We start from the raw sequence: 5,785 nt of genomic DNA on the forward strand, positions 1-5,785 counted from the left end.
AGGTTAGTCATTCATATACTGCTGCATGGGATGGGCTGTAGCTACACCCTAAGGTTTTAAAAACTGAGCTTAAATAAATGATTAGCGGTAATAAAAGCCGAGGGAGGTCAACAGGGATCACTGACTGTTTTAGGAGCTTTTTGAGATCAAATAGAAGAAAATACATAACATTAAACATGTTGACAATGCAAAAGCCATATTAAACGCAGACTACTTTAGACCCGGAAGTAGGATTCGTCGAGTCATCACTGAACAACCGGATTGCCTGCACCGTCCGCCATTTTTGTCTCTCGCTTTGGAAACTGGAAACCGTCTGGAGTTCTTTACTTGAAGGTAAATAAGAATTTAAAGCTAAAACACCAGTGAGAAAGACTGTAGACCCTTTAGTTATGTGGACTTTTACTGGTGTAATGTTATTTTTCTGGTATGTGGGTTGTTTATCAAAAACCATGAAAGGCCAACGTAAGGCTCCAGTTAGCTAATGGTAACCGAAATTATGCGATAAATGTGTGATAAATGTGATAAATAAATTAGTAATAATCAAATAAGATTTATATACTTTTTCAGCCGAAATTTACTGAGCATTACAAAGTTGCATCAGTGTCTGTACTAAGTGGTGGTAACTGCAGTGGCTTAACCATTAAACAAGCTAATAGGGCAGGGATACGACTGTCTTCTGCCACAAAATAAAGTAAATTCGTGCTCATGTAAGGTCATATTTATGGAATGTTTGCTTTTCTGTAGCTTTAGTTCAACTTATTCTTCTAAAATCTGTTTTTATTATTATCTCTGTTGATAGTGTGTCAGCGGTGACATTACCAGCACATAGCCACAGCCGCTATAAACATGCTGATAGGATGATGTTGCTTCTGCAGCCAGCAGCGAGAACACTCAATACAGACTTAAGATTCAGTGTAACAGTTATCTAAATGTTGCGTGTCCTTTTTGTAAGCCCAGAAAATAAAATTAAATAAAATGACAACCTCTAGCTTCAAGCTAATGTAAGCTTCATGCTATTGTGAGGTTGTTAAATTTGCAAATATGCGCTTCAAATATTCTACATGAATCATTTATATTTTTGATCTAAACATAATTCAGTCTCACGCTTTTCACTTGTTTTTAAAAGACTGTTCAGTCTTTTAAAATAAGTCAATTAAAATAATCGAAAATAGTTATGTTTTCTGTTGAAACCCCGCCCCTATAGGGTGTGTTCTGCGAGGGAAGATTGACTGTGGTGTCTGCCATTTCTTCTCTTTGTGGGAGGCGTACGTTTGGCGCAGAGCTCTATTTTGTCGAGGTAAATTAAACTTAAAACTAAATTTTCGAAAGGAAATGAAGATAAAATCTATCAGATGTGTGAATTTTTACCGAGGTAGTTTTTTGTATATACTGCTGTTGAGCAACATAATGGAAAATAAGAATTATTCCTCAAATTAAGTGACGATAATGCTAGCTTAAGCTGCAGGGCAGTATTATGCGTGTTAACATCTTTTCCAACAAACTTGTGTGCATTTAGTTAACTGGTGTTATTAAAAATGTTTTACAAAAAAAAGAAAGGTATGAAGGGCCTGCAGTAGCCATTAGTGCCAGAGAAATTGTAAGTTTTTTGTATTATCTGGGTCATTGTGACAATATAATTATTTGAAATGTATTGACTTTTTCTTTACAGATATTTGGTGCTTGTCCCTGCTGAGAGGCAGATTGTTGTCACTTCAGAGCAATTCTCTAGTGCTGTTCTGTAGTGGTATTAAAGTTAATGTTGTAATAATATTTTGTTTGTTAGTGAAGATTTGCATATGTTATCTTACTTTTTGTAAATTTTATTTTGCAGAAAGATCAAATTAAATTATGTAACTAAGTATTACTGAAAGAGAATTTTGGTGGTAGGATACAGATGTGTAATATTCCAGTTATCAACATTGTACTTAGTTTTAAGTTTTTGGATTAGGTTTGGGTTGCCACATGGAATATTTTTTTTTTCAGATAAAGGTGCGTAGTAATTTACCATATATCTGTAATGCTTTAATCAGATGGAAAATTGCTTTAATGTATAATTAATAACCATGATTAGTTTATTTTTAAAACACACATAGAACTATGTTGAACAGTTTGTCTACATCTTTAATAGATGCTAAATGTTTTTATAATTGAGGCAAAATTTGATATTTTCTAGATATCGTGTCCTGCCTGTGAAACAAAATTTACCTCTGTTCTGAGTGTCCCTAAAGGCTCTGTAGGAGTGGTGAGTGTTTGAACTATAAATAGGGCAGTACTTTAAGCTTAAGTACATTTAAGCTCTACTAAATTGCATTGCAAATGTTAATGAATCTGTCTCTCTCCCTCTCCTCCTTCTCCAGTGAATGTGGCAGTGTAAAGGGTGCTCAGTATCAGTTAAAGGTATATTGGAGCTACTTAATCATTACAAACTCAAACATCCACACTTTGGGCGTACTTCCCGTTATCCATGTATGTATTCAAAATGCCCATGCACATTTAAGACATGGAACGCCTTAAATGTACATCAAAGTAGAGTGCATTCTTCACAAGACAGTCAGATTTTGAAAGAGTTATCTATATTTAGTTGTCACTTATGTTCCTGCAAAAACTTGGCAAATGAAAAGGAGTACTTTATTCATATCAACTCACATCTAAAGAAAAATGAAAATGTTTCTTGCATGTTTGTTGGTTGCAGTTTTCAGACTTGTATTTATGGAACCTTTAAATCTCACAAGAGTCGCAGACATACACCCCATAACCTTGCAGATTTTAAACCAGGTACTGTGAAGAAATCTACAGTAGCATCTCTGTCATCATTTCCTGATGAAAAGTGTGAGGAATTTGTCGAGGAGGATTCAAATTGTATATCGGTAGATTGCAGTGATCAAGATAAAGCCCTGCCAAATGCAATAAAGCAGCAGCTTGCAGCGGCCTTACTGAAGTTGGAGTGTTTAGTACATGTGCCAGGTACAGCTATTGATGAATTTTTACAAGAACTTTATCATTTAAAAAGCGCTGCATCAGTCCCAGTATCTAGAGACTTCATAACTGAGATCTTTAGCCGTCACCATCTTCAAGTTGAAGACTCTGTAGTTGAAGAAATCCTTGCAGCAGTTTGTTTATCTGACCCTCTTCAAAAAGCAATAGGAAAAGGAGGCCCTCTTAGCACCACATATCAACGTAAACAATTTTACAGGGAAACGTTTGGTGTTGTGGAACCAGTTACCTACATACTTGATCAAAAAAAGAAGCGCACCTTTCAGTATGTCCCACTGTTACAATCATTACAGCAACTTTTAAATAGAAAAGCAATTCTTGATAAGGTACTTGAAAGTCATAGAGGAAAGGACGAAACTGAAGTTGACCCATCTTATGAGTACAAGTCTGTTAAAGATGGTTATCATTTCAAAAACAACTGTTTCTTGAATGCTGATGAGTTGCGTATATCACTTTGTTTGTATGTAGATGATTTTGAGAGCTGCAATCCCCTAGGGACGTCTCGAAAGAAGCACAAGCTTTTTGGTGTTTATTGGATACCAGCAAACCTGCCCCCAGGCTGTCACTCTGCTTTATCATCTATTTATCTTGCTGTGCTTTGTAAAAGTGATGATGTTAGAGCATATGGTTATGACAAAGTTTTGGAACCTCTTGTGGAAGATCTTAAAAGTTTGGAGGACCATGGTGTGTATATTGCTTTGTTAGGAAAATCTCTCAAAGGTACTTTGCATAGCATTGTGGCTGATAATTTGGGAGCACACAGCATTGCTGGCTTTGTTGAAAATTTTTCTGGTGATTACTTCTGTCGGTTTTGCACAGCAAAACGTTGTGATAGTAATTCTCACAGTGTTGCTTCAGGTTTTTTTGGCCTCCGAACTAAAGCAGTTCATGCAGAACATGTTAAAAAAGCCTCTGAGAACAGCACACAATACTTGGGGGTTAAACAAGATTGTGTTTTTGCAAAACGATTGTCACATTTTCATGTAGTCTCTGGTTTTCCCCCTGACATTGCTCACGACTTATTTGAGGGTATTGTGCCAGTAGAGGTGGCTCATTGCTTAGCATCACTGATATCCAAGAAGATTTTTTACAATAGATGAGCTAAATAAAGCTATATTGTCATTCCCCTGTAAATGGTCAGACAAAACAAACAAGCCACATGTTGTGTCACAGAGACTCTTGGGTCTGAAAACAATTGGAGGCAATGCCCATGAAAACTGAAATTTGCTGAGGTTGCTCCCATTTTTAATAGGACATCGTGTGCCAGAAAATGAGCCAGCATAGGTTGTATTAATGGTTTTAAAGATATTGTTGAGTTAGTTGTTCCCCTTGTACATACTGATGAGTCCATCTCATATCTTGAAAGCAAAATAGTTGAACACAGACAAAGGTACCAAGTGTCATGAATCGCTGTGCGTCAGGCAGGAGTTGGACCCAAAATGCAGGACTCACAGACTCGGGGAGGTGAACTCAAAACATAGCTTTATTTGCTGGCAGGGAAAAAACATAGTGTAACGATGGTTAAGTGTTATTGTACAGTGACATGTTGGTGATCTCTGCACACTGTTGTTGTTCCTTTAAGATTCATGTTTGGTTGTGGTACAGGAAGGGGAGGGGGGACCTGGTTGTTTTTTGTGTGTGTGTGCCAGGCTGGAGAGAGGAGTTGTACAAGGGCGCTCTCCCCGGAGTTAGCAACCCGCTTGCTTATGTGCCGAATAAACGGACAAACTGAGACCCAACCGTCTGGTTCTTGTGAATGTTACATTGGTGTCAGAAGTGATGAAAGAAAAAAGAACCCCAGAACGCCCGACACCCTGTTGCTGGCGACGCTTGCCGTTACGAGACGAGGATGTTGCCGGGCAAGATTAAGAAGGAGAGGGAGGTTCGTCCGCGCTTGCCCGCCCATGGAGTGAGGGAAACGGCGCTGCGGCTGTCTGCCGAGGCTGGATTTTCTCCAGGTTTGACTAGGCTCGGGAACTGTTCGCACAGCGGCCGCGATTCCGGCGGGAAGGAGTCGACCTCGCTTGTCGCGCCGTCACGTGATGTAAACAAACATGGCGGCGCCCAGCAAGCTGCAGCGCATATAAAAACGCCTAAGTTCAGCGGCAAGACGCCATGGGAAGTGTTTATCGCACAGTTCGAGCTGTTAGCTGTCGCAGCTGGCTGGTCTGAGGAACATAAAGCTCTCCAATTGGCTTTGTGTCTGTGTGAGGATGCAGCTGCATGCCTGCTGCTGCTGACCGAGGAGCAGAGGGGAGATTATAATGCTCTGGTCTGAGCACTTCAGAGGCGCTTCAGGCAGTATAACCAACCAGTGCTGCTGAGGTCGGAGTTCCACAACAGACGCAGATTGCCAGGCGAGCCCCTCCGCATTTTGGCCCATGAAATCGAGTGCCTTTGCCAGAGGGCGTATGACAGCATGCCACCATCAGTGCAAGCGGAGTTAGCTCGGGGCCAGTTCCTGCAGGCCCTGAGCCCTAAAGAGCTCCGTATGCAAACTCAGCTTGCTCGGCCGGCCACACTCAGTGCAGCCCTGGAGCTAGCGTTGGAGAGGGAGATGCTTGCAGGATCCTCTGGGGGCGCTGATGACGCACACGTGGTGAGGGCTGTGTCAGCACCTGTGGAACAGATGGAGACGCCAGCGGGCTTGTGCAGTTTGGTGCAGGCGGCTTCGCTGCAGTCGCCTTCCCCTCGGGCTGGCCCACACCGCCGACCACAGAGCTGCTGGGGATGTGGACAACCCGGACACCTCATCAGGCAGTGCCCCAAGCTTGCAGCGGTTCAGGGAAAC

The sequence above is a fragment of the Haplochromis burtoni genome, unplaced genomic scaffold, assembly GCF_018398535.1.
Source record: "Haplochromis burtoni strain Fernald_Lab_line unplaced genomic scaffold, NCSU_Asbu1 Contig_1213, whole genome shotgun sequence".
NCBI lineage: Eukaryota > Metazoa > Chordata > Actinopteri > Cichliformes > Cichlidae > Haplochromis > Haplochromis burtoni.